Source organism: Thalia democratica, chromosome 5 (genome assembly GCF_965202585.1).
Source record: "Thalia democratica chromosome 5, ktThaDemo2.hap1.1, whole genome shotgun sequence".
NCBI classification, from domain to species: domain Eukaryota; kingdom Metazoa; phylum Chordata; class Thaliacea; order Salpida; family Salpidae; genus Thalia; species Thalia democratica.
The window spans coordinates 49204257-49227041 of NC_139169.1; positions in this window are offsets into that span (position 1 = coordinate 49204257).

The window sequence follows — 22785 nt, forward strand, 5'->3', positions numbered from 1 at the left end:
TTTTTTTGTTTTACAACAATGATTTTCTACTTATAACATACTTAAACTTTTTATAAAGTAAACTATTAGCATCTAATAATTTTCTTAAACTGTTTTAAAGTAACTTGAAATAAATTTTAAGCTAATCAAATTTGTTTTAAGTTCTAAATAAATTACAAAAAATGTAATAATATTTTTTTGTCAATATTGCTCTTCTATTTCGTGTTAAATAGAGTAGTCACAAAGTATTTTGTGTGCTGGATGATTGCTTTAGCCAACAGTTTTAAATAATAAAGCTCTTTTATTAACTTAGAACCAGTATTTTAATTAGTCGTGATGTTTATCTAAGTTTATCTAATTTAAAAAGTTATACTTTTTTTCATTCCAATCATTTAAACGAATTTAAGCAATGAATATATTAATTTATGCTTTTTTTAGAAAGTATTTTTTTATTTAGAAAATAAAATAAACAATGAACTTCACCGCACGACCAACAACAACAGCATCCGAGATAACTTACGACCGGTTTCATCCTTTTTAGGACTCATCAGGCAGACATAGTCACGAGAAACCGCTGTTGTGATCTTTACCAAACGGGCTTAAGTTTATATGCACTGAAGCGACCGTTTAAGGGTAAAGTCCAAAAAATTGACGCAGCCAAATCATTCACAACCCATTATTTAGAAAAAAATGTCTATATTAGCCCATTCAACCTAAATTTAGTTAAAACTTTTTTTTTTAATTGTTACAAAATACAAAATTCATAAAGTAGATAATACAAAGTAGAGAAGGAAATTAAAACCCACCAACCAAAAAACCTGAGTCAGAAAAAAAAGTCTTTTCTCATGTTATTTTTACTTTTAGTTCTCAAAACTTTATTTTTTGATTAAATTTAAATGTTTGAGTAAAGCGGGTTAGGGATAAGGGTATAAATAGAAAAAAAAATGCTTTAAAAAATTTACTGAACCACCTTTTTTCAGCTCAGACTGACCTTTAATTATACTTTCCTTATTTTGTTAATAATAATATGTACTTAACATGTATATTTTATTATTAAGATATCTTTGTTATTGATTTGTAGCTAGCTAAAAAAAGAAAAAAAAAATTAAAACAAATACTGTTGCTTTTCGAGAGTTGTTTTTAAATACTGCCATAAACTTTCTCAATCTTATCAAAAATGCATGAAGACTATGTCATAAGCATAATCCTTTTATAGCTGTTTAATCACAGTAGAAGATGTCTAGCTATGTCCATTACGTAGGAAGCAAACTATAGAGTTCTCACAGTTTGACCAAGGTAAATTAAAAACTATTATATAGATTTTAAATAGAAAATCGACGGCTTAAGTTCTAAAGAGTTGAGTAAATTAATTTAAAGAAAGAATTACGATAAAAAAAAACATCAGCGAAAGTCACAGAGCCTAACCCGGGTCTCAGTCTACCGAAAATGATAAAATATGTGTGTATCTATATGTTGTTACTGGGTTTTATTTTAAAGAATTTTAGGTTTATATTAAACTAGTAGTTGTTACATCTACAAAATAACTTTAATATTATTGATAGTAGCAATTTCTTGCAGAAAAAACTAAAACCCTTTTATTTTTAAACAGATGTAGGTTTATACTGAACAAAAGACAGATCTAGACATTATTAAGTGGGGTAAAACAGACTTATTTAAAGTGTTTAAGTATAGTAATTTGTCATATAAAACTATAAAATATATTAAAAGTCTTTTCTACTGTTTTTTTATAGATATATTGTTAATCAAAATACTAAAAACCAATAATTTATAACTTTTAAATACTAATAAAATATTAAAAACCTTAAAAAAAATTAAAAATAAAATATTTTTTGCCTTTGTAAGCATTTGCAAAACATTGTCAATTATTATAAAATAATTATATAAAGCTGAAAAAGTTAGTAAACTAAATGTGAAAATATTAATCTTTTTTCGAGACAAAAAAAATTATTAAAAGCTCTCAAGATTTTAATTGAATTTTAGAACTTTTCTAGCGGAACTTTATCTGATTTATTTTTGCTTATAAAATACTTAGATATAACACTAGTTAATGTGTTAAACAAGGTTTGTTATTGATTAAAGTGAATGTTCCATTGTTAAAACAAGCACATGCAAATAGTTATACTTCTTAACTGTGCAAGTTGGTATAAATAATTCTACTATCAGAGAGATTGTGTTTTCGGAAGACTAAACACTATATAGGTTTAAACTCTATTTATATTTCAGTTTGGCTTTTTTAAACTTTCTTATAAGTTTTAGTATATATACATTATGTATGTTTATACAAGTAAGTAGTGATAACAGTATTTTTTAAGTAAACAAATAGGTATGTGTGTGATTGCGCTAAATGTTTGATTTAAAGCCGTGCTATGCACAGTATTATAAAAGTTTAAAAATAATTTAGTTAAAGCAGGGATTTATATTACTTTAAAGTACTAATTTTTTAACTCTAAACGTAAAGTAATTTAAAAAAAATTAAATACTTTTTTTTTTTTGTAATTAGTTTACAAATGTAATACATTACGATATGCTAATAGTCCTTTATAATCAATTTAACCATATTTTATATCACCATATTAACAATATAAATTTTTATTTTTAAAACTATATAAGTCAATGTTCTGTAAAATATTTATCAACTTTATGACCACTAATTTGAGACAAAATTGTTTGCAGAAAAGATTCTAAACTTCTCTTAATGAGTCAACATTAGTTAATACCATAACTCTTTAAAACCAAAAATTAAGCTATTATCAATCCATAAGTATGAACTTAAAAAAAACATTATATCAAAAATAGTAGCTTATACAGATTATGTATAAACCATAAAAAATGAATGTTAACACACAAATACAAAGTTTCTTTATATTTTTAATCTTTCTGTGGTTGCCTAATTTAAAAATTGAGTTTATTATTTATTCATATAGCTAAAACAAATATTTTTTTATTCAATAAATATTTTTGTTAAGTCTTATATAATGATATTAGGGCTTAACTTTAAAGCAGGACTCCTTAGTAAATGTATTTTATGGCTTTTTTAAGGTTTTTTAACGGTCATTAAAAAATTGTTTTACATATAGTTTAACAAATTTTTACCAATGTATTTTTTTTCATCTATAAGTTTTTAGATGTGTCAAAAACATAAATTCTTTCTTTTGCTTTACTTTGTTGATTGGACATTTAGTTATGCCGATTAACTATTTTAAAAATGAAATACTTTTTTAATTGGTACTTTGTTCTTTCTGTATTATCCAACGGTAGATGTGAACTTTGTTTTCAATTTTAGATTAATTTTTGGATATGTTTTCTTAAATGAATTGTTCATATCATAATTAATTAGTATTATAATATATTACAATTATCAAATTTTATAAAAATTATTTTTTCACATTTCTTTCAAAAAGTATTTATGTACTATGTTTATTTTTTATTCAAAATTCTATCATGGTTCAAACTTGTATTTGATTTTTTTTATTTGTCAAATTTGGAAATCTTTTTAACATAATTTGTAAATAGAAAATAAAAGTTTAAATGTAAAATATGTACAAAGAGTGACTAGTTTATTTTTTATTTGAGTCTGAAAAAAATTCAATCCAAAGAACTTGTTTTAACTAATTAACTTTTACATAAGTAACTCTCAAAATCTGTAGTACAACAACTAACAAGAGTTTAAAATTACTTGCCCGAAAAAAGAAATGGAATAACAAAAACTTTTAAGATTTTTTGTGTTTTGGGCAGTAAGTGATAGAGAAAACCAAAAAGTTATTTAAATTTTTAAGTTATACCAGTGACTGTAAACAAAAATTGCACGTCTTTCTTCAAAATTAATCTATTTCGTCAAAAATAATTAAAAGCAATAACAGTAAAATTAAATAAATAAGTTTTTTCAAAAATATTTCTGCAGGTACAACTATTCTATCCCAATCTTAAGTTGTCAATTAAATCAAAAATTAAACCTTCCAAAGATAGCTAGTTACAAAAAGTTAAGCCTTTAGTTTGAAACTTTTAGTAGTTTGTAATACATGATTAAAAAAAGTATTATGTTTATTAAAAATTATTCGAGCGAAAATTGCTTAGGTTCTTGAGTATCACATATATCCTTTTTAATGACACTTATCATATTTGATAAACTATAAATAAATTTATTAATTAACAAATTTGTTTATATAAAAATGTTTGACTCAAATAATAAATAATATATCATATATAAGATCCTTAGTTATAATAAAAATTTTATTAAATAGAATTTATAGAATATAAACATAATAACTATAACGAACATAAAAATACTAAAAAAAACAATTAAGCTGTGTGTAAAATAAATGTTTGTTAAGCTGTATTAAAGTAGTTTATATTGTTGTTGTTGAATCTAAAAGAACTTTTACGACAAATTACACATGGTTTTTCCTTTCACTTAAACATGATTTTAACAAAAAGTAAATTTTCCTCTTATACCATAGTATTCTAAACTGTTTAATAATATCTTTTTAGATTTTTTATTATTTTATTTTTTTAAAACTTTAAGAAACAGCTAAATTTAAAGTCTTACTAGTAGAATCTTTTAAAGACGATACTTTCAAAAGTTTTAGAACTAATTTTCGTAATTATTAGTTTCTTAAACTTAAAAGTTATCAAGTAATTGAACATCATTTAAGTATATTTTTTGTTATCAAATTATATAAGATTACCTAAATTTCAAAAGATTTTATGGCTAAAAAAGTTTTGCTTAACACATAAAAATAAACAAACAAAAGCTTTATTTGATAAGTTTATACAATATTATATTTATATTTACTAAAAAAATTCTAAAGTAGCTTTTTGGTAAGTATTCTTCCTCTTAAATTTACACTTTGAATTACCTAAAATACCTAAAAAAAAAAGGATGCTGACTGTTTACAGTTCAATTTTAAAAATTTTGTTCCATATAATCTGAATTATTATTTAACTTTTTAATTAAAAAGTAAGAATCGTGCCTAAGTGAAGCTAAGCTACATGCACAAAATTAATTCCGTGCTAACGTGACGACCCGTGCTAAAGTGACGCTGTGTTTTTCTGGCACCTACCTACTGTTTCACCTGTATTAAATCAAGACAGAGCTACTTTAACAAATTCATACAAAGCTAAGGTGATAGAATGGACCTGCCTAAAACAACATTGGAATTGATAAAGATATTTTTTGTAGAAAGTAAGTATGTATAAAAGGTTATGATTACTTGACAAACATAATTTTAAGAGTTATGCAGTCAAGCCCTGTAAAAACTTAAACTTAAAAGGCTGTTACAAAAGAAAAGTTTTTAAACTAAAAGTCATAAAGACCAAATGCAAGTTACGAAATGTGCTAAATTTACATGTAAAGAAATTTCTATTTTTTAATTCTATTCTAATGTTTTAAAGTTGCTGCAAAAAAAACTTTTTTTTTGTCATTAATGTTTTTGATTTAAAAATCATTAATATTAAATTTTGTTACTTATAAATAGTAAGCTGCAATTTGTACATTATATAACTGATATTTTTTAAGTTTGTTTAAGAGCTTGATTGTGTTCTAATGTCTATTAGTAGTGATCTACCGAATCCAAGATTCGGATGAATCCGGCCTTTTTCTACTCGGATTCGGATTCGGCTGAGTCCTAATATTAAAATAAGATTCGGGTTCTGCAGAGTCCGAAACTTTGGATTTGGTAGACAACTTTAAACTTTTTGAATTTTACTTAATTGTTTGTCAAAAGTAAAATAAAATCTAAAACTAGTTAATAATTTCACGCTTGAGTGTATAAAAAATAGTTTTTCACACTTATAAAAACCTTATAAATTTTTATTTAGAGTTTTTCACACAGTATAAAAACTATGATAAATTATTTTTGTTAGATTCTCAAATAAAATTAAGTACATAGTTAAGGCAATTAATCTCTGCTTTAAGTACAACCGCTCTTATTTATTCATCATATGTTTAGTTTGTTTTTTATAATTATAAGTATTTTTATATTCTATATCTATTGCTCGTTGTAATGAACTGCTGCATTATTTATACAAAGAAAAAAAAAGCAACTTAAATGTATAACATTAAAGCAGATGCTTGCATACTTTTAACTATATACTTTTTGTTAATATTTTATTATTTGTTTAATTGATAGTTTTAATTTGTTACGTATATGTTATAACTTCAAACATTTTAATATTTTATTTTAAAAACATTATTCTAAAGAAAAAATTCTGTTAACATTAAAATCTTAATTAATTTGTAATGAGCTGCTGCATCTACTTGCATTACTTATTATTGAATTCTGAACATTAAGAGAATACTTAGAGCTTGCTGCAGTTATGAGAAATAAGGCTTAAAATCAGTGATGCATTATTTCATCGAAAAACTTTTGCCTAGTGATTTATAAAAGGTTAAAAAGCAGCTTAAATTTTTTGAGTAAGAACTTTTGTAATGTTGTTGTGTGGTTCTTTTGTATAATAGATACATCACATAAACTTTCTTGCCTAATTTTTATTAAGTAGTCTAGAATACTCTTTATTATTAATAGATAATATTCACTGATACATTATAATAAGTTAGTATAAAAGAGTTTTATATTTTTTATGTCCAATTTAAGTAATACAAATACCAAGCTGAACTCAGAGGGTCCTAAGCACAAACGTGCTAGAAAGTCACCCCGTCTGCAGTAAAAGTATAAGCAAAAGGAACAGGTTGAAAATCTACCCACAGATAGTCAACCAGACCCAACTAAACTTTGGATGTTGGCCCACCAACATCCGTTGCTCACGAAGTTTGAATAAATATTTATTTAATTTTATGTTCAGTTTTTTTGGAGAAAGACTGTTATGAAAACAAAATCTTAAAAAAATGAACTTATATCATCCTCTTTACAGGGTTGCCAAAAAACCAGGAACCCTCTAATTTGACAATTGCCTGAAAAAGCCTGAAAAAATCTGGAATTTGAAAAAAATTTTGAACAAAAAATGTAAAAACCTGAATTTTGAAAAAAATCACTAAAAAACCTGAAATTTTAAACAAATTTTACATGTTAAGTAGTAAAATTTGGATTTGATACAAAAAATCTATCATATAGATCAGGGGTCGGCAGGCAGTTGGTGGTCGCGGACCAAATTTCAAGTTTTCAAAGTCTTTGCAGGCCGCAGTTTTAGTTTTAGTGACATTTGAATAATCTTATGGTTTTAGTTTTAGTCACACTAGAGAAAAGTTTTACTTTTATTCACCTTATTATTTAAAATGACTTTTAGCTATACATATAATGCCTATTCAAATTAATATTCATTAGATTATGATTTAAATTGACTAATATACTTTAATAAAATGTACTAATAATGTTAATAAAATATGTACTTTCATAAGCACTTAATAAGTTAAACTTAATACATTTTTAATTTTACTTACAACCTAACTCTCTATAAAAACCTAACTTGAAAGACAATTTATGGGTTACTTTTATACATTTGTTATATCATCAACATTTTTTCATATTTCTAAGAATATTTACTTCGAAAAAAGTTTTTGCGAGTTAAATAATTTACACTAATTAAGAAATTTAGTAATTAGTTAACATAATAAAATTAATACCTGTTTGTATTCCAGAAAGCTAAAACAAATAGTTTAACATAATTAATTCTCAAATACTTTAATAAAATATTTTATTAGTAATTAGACTTTTACATGGTTGCCACTTAAAAAGCAAAAATGTCTGATATGTATCAAACCAGCTTTAATTTATTAAAATTTGAAAAATCTAATAAATAGTTGTTAATCAAGCTTAAATAACTAGTTAAAATATCATCATTATCAAAAAGTACACAAAGTGTATGAAAACAAGAAAAAAATGCAATTAGTAAACTACACATCAGTCATAAAAACTATTCTGAGAATTGGAAGACTTCTTTAAAGTGTTTGAAATAAAAGCTTGACACACACCTGAGTTTTCAAGCTATTAAATTAGCCTGTTTGTGTAGCAACCCAGTTAATATAAAGTTCACTACATAAAGAAATAACAAAGGTTATTAACAGTAAATAAATTACATGCCAAAAATATATAACTCAGCTGGAATGGACAATTAAGTTTCTTTAACAAGTTTAACAAAAGTATAAAATTTTATTGAGTCATTAACAAAGTAGAATTTTTTTTATTATGCATGATAGCAATTCTTTATTTGCAATAAGAATATTGCATTTGAAAATATTAATTGAAAAATAGAAGACGAGCTACAAAAATAAAAAAAGCGTTAGTTAGGAGTTATTGCGAGAAACAATAAAAAAAAATCACCAAAGTCATTTCCGACAAAGCACATTATTATCTTCAGTAACTACAAAATAATCAGAAAAATTTGTTAAGACAAGTAATAAAGTAGCAAAGTTTATTACCTAAAATGAGATATCGTTTATAATTGAAAACTTTTATAAAGAATTGATGTTGGCGGTAATGAAAATCTTTTGTTTATTTCTTCAATGACAACATGAAGTCGTGTTTAGGAAATGCATTAAGTCGCATAAGTCGCATAAAGTCGCATAAATCAAATTAGGACTTTAGTCAAACTGTTAACATGAGAGCAGTGATAGAAAAACTATTGCTCATCTGAGAATTTTTATTAGAGATTTTTTTACTAACTTTGACATTTTAGTAGAATTGCTTGGTTTAGTCCCAACGCAAAACACAACAACCGGTGAAATTTTTCAAGTAACGGTGAAATTTACCAATACGGAGTTTTTAGAAGTACAATTCCTTCTTTTACTTTTAGTATAAAGTTTAATTAAAGTTTAAAAAAATGTCTTAAAACATTTATCAATATTAAAAAGTACTGTTAGGCTACTATAATATATTTTTTAATAAAAAAACATTTATTTGGTAATTTTTTTTGAGTCAAATCGAAATTTTATTACTTTAAATGTAAAAATTGTTTGAAATTCCAGATTTTTTCAAAAAATCTCAAATTTAAGATTTTTTTCTAGAATTTTTAACCGTAAATTCACAAATTCAAAGCTTTTCTGGGATTCAACTTTTTTGGCAACACTGATTGTTTATTCTTTAATGTACACAATGATATAAATTTGAATTATATCAGCTGCAAGACTTAAAATTTAACATATATTAAAACTCAAACTAACACTGTGGATTGAGTAAAACATACATCATAAGTTTAATTTGCCACTCTTTCAAGCAAAAAAGCCAGCCTGAGTCTACAAAAACATTCCTGATATTTTTGTATACAAAAAGAAATTCTAGCCAAAAACTTAAAAAATGGCTTAAATGGCCTGAGATTTGAAGTCTTCAAATAGTGATAGTCTGAGTGTGTGTCAATGTTTAGTTGTTTATTTGCTTGAATTTCAACTATTTTGATTAACAATGTACAAACTTTATAAATTTACCATCCCTATATCTAGTTTATATTAAATAGGTAGCTCCAAAAAACAGCAATTGTGTGTATTGATATGTAAGGCATAAAAATTAACTTAGCTTGAAAAAAACAATGTTTGAAAAATGGAATGTATACCTAACAAAAACTATATTAACTTATGTCATATATATTGTTTTAAATGTGTCTGTACAAATTTAGACATGATATGTATAAATAACAATGTTAGAAAAGTATGCGTTAACTAAACTTAAACTAACTAAAGTATTAAATAAAAAGTGGTTTAAAATATGAGCATTTTTTTAAGTCGGTGTGCATAGAAAACTTATAAAAAATTAAAATGTATCAAAACAAAAATCAAATGAACCTTATTTCTTATTACTATGTTATTTTAAATGTTTTCACACTAAAATATAACATTTACAAATAAAAAAATTACAAAAGAAACTGAGGTATAAAAAATATTGAAAACGACTATCTAAGCTATAAAGAAATGACAGTTTAGTTAATTACTGTGCATTATTTTTGTACAAAATGGAAAATATTTGCATTTAGTTTATTTAATAAATAGGTATTATATAACCAACTTATTAAATCCAAGCACTCTTGACACTCTTTTTTCAGATAATTACTTACTGTTGTAAAAACGAAGTAATTATGAAACTGAGAAACATATCCTGTTAGAAGGCTAATCTGTCTTTTTTACGTTTTTAAACTAAAGCAGTAATTTCTTGAAATTATTTTAAAATGTTATAGAGAGACTTAAAATCAAACTAATCAAATTAAGTCGAATTACCGAAAAAATTTAACTAGAAATATAATTTTGCTCAGCGGGCCACATTTACATGCTCGGGGGCCACATAATTTTCTTTCGCGGGCCGCATTCCATTCAAAAAAATAACATGCTCGCGGGCCGCAGATTTACCATTCGCGGGCCGCAATTGGCCCGCGGGCCGCAGTTTGCCGACCCCTGATATAGATAAAGAATTTTTGTCATCATCACAATTTTTTTATTAAAAAACACTTTTAATATAGCTATACAGTATGTTTTCAATGTTTTTACACAATTTAACACATTTTTTAACCTTAAACTAAGCTTTAAACTAAAAATATACCTAAAAATGTTTACTTCTAAAACATTGAGGAGTTTTTGAAAACTTGGAGATCAAGGCTTTATTGAGTTCTTAGTCACATGCTTCGTTTTCGTCATTTACAAGAGATTTTTGGAAAAACTCGAGGACAAATGAATCATATATTTCTCTAACCGCGCACTGGTTGAATGAAAATGTTGAGTTCAAACATCGTGTTTTGAATTGCCGAGAAATGGAGGGTGAGCACACTGGCCAAAACATTTGTGATTAAATTCAGGATATGCTTAGTAATTGGAATATTACCTTGAATCGTGTTCACGTTTTTTTTTGCGAGACAATACAAGAAATATTGAAATGGCATTAACATTGTTAAAAACCTCGTCAGTACCCTGCTTTTTCCATACGCTTAAGCTATTTATTAAGAATACATTGTTTGACGACAGTTGCATAAAATTGCTATTAGCAAAGGTATCAAAAATGGGTGGGTGTCACTTTTGCACGAGCGTCAATTTTGCACAAGGAGACATTTTTGCACAGCTGCTCTTTTGAACAAGCGGACACTTTTGCACGGTAATCTTTTTTGCACGGAGGGTCACTTTTGCACGAGGAGACACTTTTGAATGGCGACATTTTTTCACGATGACAATTTTTTACGGCAACATTGTTGCACAACGGTACTTTTGCACAACGTCACATTTTTACGATGAAACTTTTGCACAGCGACATTTTGGCACGATGACTTTTTGCACGGAACATCAATTTTGCATGCAGGCCGATTAAAAAATTTTTAGCTAGTACCAAATCTGTTACATAAAAAGAAACTGAAAACTAAAACTTTATAACATACCTACCTTAAAGGCAAAAAATGAAAGATTTAAAATCTTAAAAATTAAAAGTTAATGTTAGAAACAAACTAACGAAAAGATAAAATAAAATTATTTATTAAAGATTCATACCAGGGAAAACAAATTTCATTTATTTAGAAACTAGGATAAAAAAAATACTTTAAGTGTAAATAAATTGTTTCTAGTTTATTTTGAATTTTGATATATTAATCAACAACTATGCCTTTTTATAAATATTACTATACGGTTACAAGTTTATTGTCCATAAGATGAACCTAGGCATTAAAACCTAGACCACTTAAATTGAAAGACACATATAGAAAAAATAAAATTAATACAAATAGTTTATGTATTAAAACAAAGATAAAAACATAATTTGAAATAAAATTTATAGGTTAACATAAAAAGAAAAATTTTAACCACAAACTTATACTTATTTACGCTTTGATGTAGAACGGTCAACATCAAGTATTTAAATGCATTGACTAACAACAAAAATAAAAACCTAACGCTCCAAGGACATTAACAATAGACTGGCCAGAGAATAATCATTAAACACATTGAAAAATGACTCATCATAAATAGAAAAATGGTGCTGCTAATAAAATTGAACTACAAAATAAGCTAAACCTTAAAATTAAATCAATGGTTGATAAAAATTACTTATTAATTTTACTAACACAAATATATTTCAGATAAAACTTTTTTAACTTTAATTGAAATTCTTTAAAATTTTTGCAAGAAACTAATTCATTTGGAATTTTGTTCCATATTTCAACTGCCCGAATAAAAACAAGAATTCTGCCAAGCCTCATTATTAAAATATTGCAGCGGTTGAAGACTAATATGGTACTTTTTTTTGAACAGATTCTATATGGTTCATATCCTTTTTTTAACTATGTAGAACAGATTGGTGTTTTATATTTTAACTTAGGACGAGTTTAAATGAGAAAAAACTTATTAAGGCTATTTATATCTGGAGACTGAAAGTTTTTAAATCTTAAAAAGATTTAGTTGATGCAATTCGGTAAATGTAAGTAATATAGTGATTCATTAAAAGTTTTTAGCAATTAAAGTTCAGAGATCTTTAAGCACTTTAGTTGAAGATAAGTTGATGTTGTTTATTTTAAAAACAAAAGTAGAGATAATAGTGTTTTTTTAATATTTAGAACTTGACATTTAATAGGGTTTTAGTTTAATTTGATTTACTTAAGCTAATAGTAAATTATGTCTGAGGAATATTGTAAAGTTGTGTTTGATTGGTAAAACATTTTTTTGTCATATGCGAAGAGGCTAATGTTGCTGCTAATATCAACTTCTGACGCTATATCATTTAGAAACTCTTTTAACTAACTAACCAGACTGCTATAAGTTTTGTATTGCAATTTTTTTTTAATTGGAGAGACACAGTCAAAATCTTTTATGTATAGATAACTTAGTAGACATATTGCTTAAAAAAGATACCAACCAAGAGTGTTAGCAATCTAGTAATTTAAAACAGAACGTTCAATTAGGAAGAAAACTAAATTCTTTAGGGAATATAAGGTTGTTAAAGAAATAAGATAATCAAGTACTTTTATAGAAATTATATGTTGAAAGATTCTGCCAAAGCTATTTGTAAAAGATATATTTCTGTTATTTGAAGGGTTGTATTTTCTACCTTTTTTGTGTATTGGTATTACAAATAAAATTGGTTTTACCACAGAAAAAATAAAGATTAGTGATGTATTTGAAAAAACATAGAATCAGTAGTACGTTTAATATAATACGAAGGAATATTATCTCGTGTTCGTACTATTTTATATTTCAATAGATTGATAAATTTATTTATTTCATCATTTCTTAAAAACAATCGCACTTCCAGACTGTTTTTATCAATAAGTTTAAAAATTTTGTTTTCATTATTTTATAAAATTCGTTTGGAAAGGCCTTATATAAAAATAAGGCTAGTTTAATTAAATTAAGATTATAAATATGATTTAATGAGTTGTGGTGAGTTATTATATTTTTTTACGTTAAACTTCAAATAAAAACTTTACATCAAAATTTAATTAAAAAACTACCACATTTTATTCATTCAAAACAACTTGCGTTTAAAAGCGAATATTGTTTAAGTTGACAAAGAAGAAAAAAATATTTAAATTATTATTTGAGAAAATAAAAATTAAAAGCGTGCAAAAGTGAAGCTTTGTTTAAAATTTTCGCAGTTCATAAGTATATCCGTTTAAACATAACACCGTGCAAAAGTGACGCTTTGCAAAAATTTCGCCATGCAAATGTAACGTCTTGCAAATTTTTGACGTGTAAAAATGTCGCCGTGCAAAAGTGACAACCGTGCAAAAGAGTCGCCGTGCAAAAATGTCCCTTCGTGCTAAAATGACGACCGTGCAAAAGTGACGGCGTGCAAAAGTGACCCTGCGTGCAAAAGTGACGCTGTGAAAAAGTGTTCCCTCGTGCAAAAGTGACGCTCGTGCAAAAGAGTCGCTGTGCAAAAGTTTCATCTCGTGCAAAAGTGACCCTCGTGCAAAAACGAGGCCATGCAAAAATGACCCTGCGTGTAAAAGTGACGCTCGTGAAAAATTGTTCCCTCGTGCAAAAGTGACCCGTTCCCACCAAAAATAGTTTGCCATTTCAGCCTTTAATCTAAAGCGAGCGAAATGCTAAAAAAAATCAGGTAGATATTGACCACGCACAAACAAAACAAAAAACCTTGCTTCTTGTTCAAGATGTGGATACAAGGTGGATCTCAACATATCTTATGCTAGAGAGACTGAAAAAGATAAAATCAGGTATCGGGTAGTATGTGGCTAATCATAAAAACGATCAAGATTCGAATATTACACCTGATGAATTGTAACTAGTTATTGACAGGATTCTTCTGCTCGAACCTTTTTTTTTGTAACAAAGGAGTGTAGTAAAAACAGTGCATTTGTAAAAACAAAGTGTGGTCCCGCATTCAAAATCACTGACAGAGTTTGTTATCTTTTATAAAAAATCAAAACAATAATCAAAAGTTTGTAAAACTTTAGCCAAAAATATAGGAGAGGCTTTCAAAAGAAAGTTCTATACTAATAACGAGAACTTAAACTCGAATGACAACAAATTACTGTTAGTCACAACAGCTGTTGATCCACGATATCGTCTTTTCGCTTTCCTTTTTTACCTCAAAAATAATGTTAAAGAGCAGCTAAAATTAAATGTTTAAAAGTGTATATGTTTCGAGGCTAACCAAGGTGGTGATTCTCTTATATTGCCATCAGAGAAACCAAAACCACAACACTCTGTAAATTTTGATCCGAAAAGTTTTCAACTTGCTATTACTTGCTTAAAATAGAATATAACATAGCTACACAGAATGACGAGCAACAGGATTCTATTGATGAAGAAATTGAAGCAGAAAAAGAGGGGTTTTAATGCTACAAAGTATTTGAATGCAGAAACTGAAGAGGATAAAGTTTTTAACAGGTGGAACTTAACAGGACAAAGTACCCTTATCTTACTAGTTTTGCAAGGAAATATCTTGCTGCACCATGATCTTCTGTGTATTTTGAAAGACTTTTTTTCTGAAGCTGGAGATTCGTACGAGCAAAAGCGCAATCGATTGCATCCAAAGACCGCCGAAAAACTCTTATTACTTCACCACAACTTGAAAAAACTAGAATAGTTTTTGTAGTATAACAGAGACATTTTTTGCTATTGTAGTTTATTTTATATTTTTTAACAGTTGTTTAAGTTAATCTATATTTATTTTTTGGTATGATAAAAGTGTAATCCTGAGTGTATTTGAAAACTTTTTAATACAATTGTAATTCCTATTCTTTTATAAACCTTTACTACAGTTGGTATTAATTCAATTTATTACGGTTCCATGTTTTTTAAATAGGACTTTGTTTTATAAATTTGAATACTTGCAAAATTTTATGTTCTAACTCGTTTATGGTCGAAATAAGAACTAATTCTTAAGCTAAATTTAAAATGTTTTAACTTTTTTTGTGATTTGTTTTTCTGCTGTAAGCATTTATTCAAGTCTATAATTTATTTTGCATAACAAGAGTACAACGTAATTGTTAATGTTGCTTGCATGGACATCAAAATATTGAAACCAAGTTTTGTGTATGTAGCTTAATTTTTTTTATCAAGACATTCGTTTTTTTTTGTTTGCTTCTATTTTACTAGTTATTCTAAAATAAAATTTAGATTTATTTATCAACACGTTAAAAATATTATTCAAACTCTTTTACGAAATAAGTTATAATATAATAAGTAATTATTATTTTTAAACTTATACTGTATTTACATAACAAGCCGAGTCAGCATAAAAAAATTATAAAATTTTTATGTTTTAATTAGTTTTTAACATGTTTGGGTGAGGTTGGTTAGGGTTAAGGATATAAATATTAAAAAAGAATAAAAAGAAAAATTAATTGATAATTCAGCAGATATTAGGGGAAACACCTTTGCTTTAAAATCGGACCCGTGTTGGCTGTTAATCTTAATTTTTATTGTTTATAAGTGTTGCCGATGTAATTTAAACTAATTTTGTACATATTCTTATAAATGGTTCTATCATTATCAATTTAAAATAAAAGAGAAATAAACCATTAGTCACTCTGAAACACTTGTATTTAATTGTATAAAAATTAACTTAGCTTTTTTATATAAAAGTAATCCCTTAAGACAGGCCTAGGGTTAAAACTGTATAAGTTTGTCACTATTATATATTCCAGTGAACTTGTTTTGTGAACGATTAAATTTAAATTCTGAATAGCTTTTAAATATTATACCAATGTTAATAATAATTAAATACTATACTTTATTTTATATAATTTATCACAGTATTTTACTATTTTAGAAACTTAAAAAAAATACATTAAAGAATATTACCGCTTATTTTCATTAACGTAGTTTTTGTTTTATGTTTTAATTGTTTCAAATTCCTATTTTTATGAATTCACTATAAAATGTTGTTGTTATTCTAAATATTAACTTTTTATCGACCATAAGTTTACTATGGTAAACTTTAACCTCTTATTAAAAATTTTCATTAAACAAAACTTAAACGTTGCTTTTAAAGATATTTAAATACTACCATTGGCATTTCCCTGTTCTTTAGATGGTTAATAAATAAAGTTAGTTATAAGTTATTATTGACTATAAAAATATTTGACGTACTAAAGCTCAAACAGTTTGCTAGTTGTTGCTGCAAGAACACTTGAATCCTGCAGAAAAAGTTTATAAATGATGATTTTAGTCGTTTACACTTTAGAGCAGGGGTCGGCAAACTGCGGCCCGTGGGCCAAATGCGGCCCTCAAAGCCAAAATTAGCGGCCCGCGACCTACTTTTTAGCAAAAAAAAAACTTTTAAAAAACATAAAAACTAACGGTTTTGCAATAAAAACTCACAATTAGACTATTAATTTTATAAATACCTTTTAAAGGTGCTATTTTACTGCTTATTATGTTATATTTTTTGTTTTAAATAGCATTTTTCTACTAATTACTATACTTGTTTTTGAATAACTGCGGCTCTCAATGATTTTTTTCTAAAAAGTGCGGCCCGCGAGCAATTTTCTTTGGGAAAGTGTGCCCGCGAGTTACAAAAGGCTGCCGACCCCCCTTTAGAGTATAATTGTCAGTCATCAACTTTATGATTAAGGATGTGAACTGTTCCATGGGGTCTTAACTTGATGACCCATCTATAGATAAGCATAGACATCTGCCGAAAAAGAGCCAACTATAAACAACGTTTGTTAAGTAGTACATATCATCTCCAACATGATTTTTTTTTTAACTTTTAATAAATAAGATTTGTATTTACCATTATCGCAAGTTTATTGTCCTTCGATGGACCCAAGCATCAAAACCTAGGTCTTAGGCCACTTAAACTGAAAACACATAACAAAGAGACGAAATAGAAAAAGCAACACAAAAAGTTCATACTGTTCAATATCAGGAAATGTAGAATAATACAAAAAGCAAAAAAAATTAACTCATAAAACTTATACTAAACATCAAGCATTAAAAATTTTATTGCATTGACTAACCACAAAATTTAAAACCCAAAGCCAAAAGCAAATTAATAACAAACAGGCCAAAAAACTTTTATTGAAAACATTTAAAAAGTACTTATTTTTTATAAAGGAAAGGCGCTTCTAACAAATTGAATCAAACTATAAATTAAACCAATTCATACAAATTATACCAAACATTGATGAAGAAAAAACAAAATAATTTACTTACAAATTTTACTAATAAACGCTTTATATATATTTTTTTTTAAGCGAAGTTGCTCAACTTTTTTACAAGAAATTAAATCGCTCGGAAGCTTGTTCACATTTTAAATTTACGATAAAAAAAAGAATTATGCAAATCATCATTTTCAAAGTTATGTTTGATGAAAATTATTTCTTAATATCTCTGTGTAAATGTTAATTATTTTATAACAAAATATGTTTGTAAACTAATTGTAGTTTTACCTTTAACTAATTTAGAAAGATCATCATAATTTATTAAGTAACAAATTCTATTATAATAGTCTGCATATAAAGTAAACACGAATAATAAAAAGTATTAGTATTTTTAAGCCATGCCAAGAAGATCTGTTCTCAACAATTTAAAACATAGTTTACTATAAGAACTTCTATTAATAAAGTAATTATTATTACTAAGGCTCGTTTATATTGTCAAGATTTGAGAACTTTTAAAACTTATTGAGGTATCAAACATAAAATTATGCAATGTATGAAAAAAAAATCATATCAGTTGAGGCATTAAAATAATAACACCTCAATCCTTTACATTAGGGTTTCCAAAAGTGGTTCATTTGGAATCTATAAGGACCACTTTAGTAATTCAGGGGCGATAAAATGCAAATGGGCTATAAGGGGACTTAAAAAATTCTATGCAAAATTGAAACGTATACTGCATTTTTTTGGTTTATAAAGAAGAGCAGAAAAAAGGTCTTAGATATAATTTTACGAGAACTTCGAAATTAACACTAATTAGATGTTCTGGGGTTAATAAAAAGTAGGTGCGTTTATTTTCTTTTCTTTTAGAAAAATGGGTTTAAGTAAAAGACTACAAATATGACTAAATTTAAGTTTTGAATATTTGCTTATTATGGTTATGAGTAAACTGTGTTGCTTAGTTTTTATTTCATTACTTATTCTCTTTTATATATGGCCTAACTAATTTAAATTAAAACTTGTTTTAAATACTACTTTAAAGCTGTATTATATTTAAATTGTAACTTTTGAAAGGTTTAAGTTAGAATTTTAAATAAAAATAAACTTATTTAAACATTTCATTTGCTTAAGTGAAGTTTTCACAATCTTACACAAATTATGAAACTTATAGTGTAAGTTTTAAAAGCTACAAAACATTAGAGATGGTTTGACTTGTTGCGAGAATATCGAGAAGACAGTTTTATATTTAGTGGAGCGACATAATAAACGTTTTAGACAAAAAATAGATTTTTACAAGACTGAGTTAGGGATAATATACATATAAACTTAAACTATTTGTGATAACGACAAAATTTTTTATATAAGCTAACTTAGAAGGTCTTAAGTAAACAAAAAACAGAGAGTTTGAGTTAAAAAGACTTATGTAAACACGTTCAGACAATTCTAGTTGAAATTTGTAAGCGTTTAATAACAGAGGGACAAAAGCAAGGCAACAAAGGTAAAGCCGTCCGTCATCAGGCTAAATATTACAATAGAGACCAGTATAACCGATAACATAAATTAAACATTGGTCATAATATTTTGTAACTGGTTTTGTCATTAGCGTTTAGTCGAACTAAGGAAAAACCTTTTTTTTGTTTTTTTAAGCGTTTTTTTAGTTCACCGTCTTTGTTATTTTAACGAAACCCGTTATATTTGAAAGTATAAATCCGTAACCTTCAATTATACTACTTTACTTTAATTTAACCTTGGTTAGTTTTTACTTTTCCAGTGTACGATTTAAGAAAGCTTAATATGTTGCAAAAAATAGAATACAACTACAAAGCTACAAATTTTTATAAAAAATACACTCCTTAAAGTTGTATTTGATTAACCAGCAAGAAAGTCTTAGGTTCTTCAAAATGTAAATAAAAACCTATTTAATTTAAAAGCTAAAAACTAATGACGAAAACATCTTATACTTTATAGTTTAAGTGTAGTTTTACTTTTGGTTAAATAATACATTTTAACATTGTATTAGCAATAACTTCATCTGTTTTGTTTATATATTTAAATATTAGGTTAATTTCTAAAATAAATAACATTTTAAATCTCATTGAAAATAAAGTGTATAATCATTTTTAGAATTTAAGTAAAGCAAACTACATTTTGTTAAATTTTGTAATTGTTTTTTGTAATTTGTAATTTTTGTAATTTGAGTAGTATTTTGTAGTTTGAATAATCAAATGTAGTCATAACACTAAGATGTTTATAAGGTTATAGATAGATTTATTTCAAAGTAATACAGTATGGATTATTAATAAACAGTCAGATAACAGCTAAAAGTTATTCACAAAATACTTTTCATTTAGCATAGTACTTTAAGCAAGTAAATGCAAAGCTCATTGAGAAAACAGATTTATCCATCGAAGCATGAAGCACTAAAAGGCCCGCAGATAAATTAAGTCAAAAGAGATAAGTAAAGTTCCGCCGCGAGCTAGTATAATATTTTTTCTTTCTTTGTAAACTTTGTAAAATTTAAAATGCTTTAGTCTAGATATTCCTATAAGGAAGTAAAAAAAATAAACCAAGTTCAGTTTAAACCAACATTATAAAAAGTTAAAATAAAAAATAAAAAAAGCTGTACAATGAATAAGGTTAACACTCAGTACAGTTACACTTTGTGTAACAGGATGATAGTTACACAAAATATTACTATTAGTTATAATTATATAGTTACAAAGTTGATTTAAAATAAGACAGGCAGTAATAAAAAGCTATATAAAACAACGTACACAACAAGTTAGTAAATGTTATTATATAATAACACTTTATTGAGGCCTATCAAAAAAAAATTCTTAATAGATTTATGTTGCTTTCAAAGCTTTATTTTTTAATTATACAAATTTGCAATTAAACAAAACATTTAAAGTTCTTTATATCTTCATTGTAAGAAAATGTTTTTTATGTAAAGTAGTGCAAACAGTTTATTTTATTTGATTTACGATTTTTTATACAAGTTTTATTTAGTAATCTTCATATCTATTAAAAAAGTCAGGTTTTTATTTTGTTAGAATGATTTGAAGCTTGGTAGGTAAATCAAGATACTTTTGATAAACCAGCTTAAGCTATTAAAATAAAGTGTTTTTTTCAAATTTTTAGTTATATAATGTGATATATTCCCTTTGAAACTAAGATTTTCCTAGTTTACATCGGTATTACCAACTTTATTTTTACAAAAATGTACTTTAATCTGTTATAAAATTAACTTGTGTTTAGTATATTAAAAACGTTACTATTTCTAGTTTTTCGTAAGTCATTTACTAAATTAAAAATATATATATATGTTTACAATTAAAGTGATCAATCTTTAATTTATAGAAATTTAATGTCAGCTCGCAGATTTATTGTGCCAACGTGGTGATTTTTTATTTAAAGTTTACTCATGTATAAGATTTACTTTTATTTGAATTTAAGGTTTCTAAACAAAAATTTAGGTACCTTATTAAACAGTAAAAATAAACTCAGCATTTCATATGTAAGTTATTGCATTAAAAGTAAATAGGTTTTCAGTTTTTCCCAATCAAACATTGTTCGAGACCAGCTAAAACTGCCGCCAGCGCGCAAAGTTTGTCTTCGAGTTTTAAAAAAGTGTTTTATAAAAAAGCGGCAAAACATTTCACGCATGACGATATTATTTACTTTTTACGCTCCGTTAGAAAACGAAAGCTAAAATATCTCAAAAATAAAATTGAACAAAGAGCTTGAAGTTAAGTCGGGCACATCCTTCTAACATTTTCATTTAGTTGTGCAAATATTCGTGTTCTTATTTTTATTTGCAATTCCCATTCACTACCAAAAAATTCATTGTGTTGTAAATTTATAGTTTCAAAAGACGAAAAAGGAAACCTATATTTGGGCTTTTCTTAGCTTGTTTTATTCTGCAAAGTCACTTTAAGATCTTATGTGTGTGTTAAACGAATTTACTTAATTCTTTTTTTGTTAAGTACTGGCATTATTCAAAAGTAAACTTTTACTCTTAAAAAGTAGAATAATTATTAATTTTTTAATTAGATTTGTTTTCATTTAAGGTGTATTTTTTATTTTTGTGAAGTTTTTGTACGAGGCAAGATGATAATTTTATTTATTTTGTTTAGTTTTAAAGGTTTTAATTAGCTTATATCTTGTCATACCGTGAGTTAAAGAGTTTTTCCATGATAACCTAGGTTATAAATGATTGTTGTCATGGAGATGCTCTTTTATTTACGTTTGATTAGTTCATCTAAAATGTTTTACAAAAAGTAAGAATCAAAACCTTTGAATGAAGTCATTGTAAAAATAAATGAAAGATGTTTCAGTCATTTCAAGTATTTAAAAAACAATATATATATAATATGCTTTGAATTTTATTTTAAAAAAGCAAAGTTTAGTTCAGTTTATAAATTAGTTTTCAATGTACAGTGATGAAAAATCTTAATTTGAGATCAAAAATCAAAGATTGCAAGTACACATACATATACAAATATATACATTATATATACGAATAACATAAAAATTACATTTATCAACTTAATAATTTTAATTTAAGAATAATACCATAGTTTTTTAATTTAACAAATTTAATAAAAATAAATGAGTAAATTAAGTATGTTTTTCAAATTATTTTAAAACTTGATAAAGTTTGTTTTATTTATAAAAGTTTTCTTATAAATGATTTCTTGAGTAATTTAGATTTATAAAAGATATCATATTAAAATTAATAATCTAAAGTTAAACTTTCAATAACTAATGCAGAAACATCTGTTAAAACTTATTGTACGAATAAATTACGAGATAATTACTTATAAAAAATAATTATTTTAATGCGCCATTTTGACAGATGCTATGCACTTAGGCTTTTTTTTGCTCATTTAAGTTAACATAAAATAGTTTGTATTTTTAAAAACTCAAATTTATAGTAATTTGTATTTACTTAAATAATTTTTATAAATTTAATCGAATTCTTATACCAATTTTATTATTTCTATTTTTAAAAAGCTCATAAAAGCTTAGTTTCTTTCAGGTGGGCTAAAAGAGAATAAATATGTACTTTGTATCAATCCTCTAGTGTTATAGCTCAACTACCAATTAAGTTTAAAACCTTACGGCTAAAATAATTTGAATAAAACAATTATACTATTTTGTAAGCTTAGCTCTTAAATTCATGCTGAATTATATACTTTTTGTTTTGAAGAATAGCACCCCTGCATTTCATTGAACTTTATTGATGATGAAATCAACAAATGTAGAAATTTTGTTTCTGGTTTTTATTCAAAATCGTGA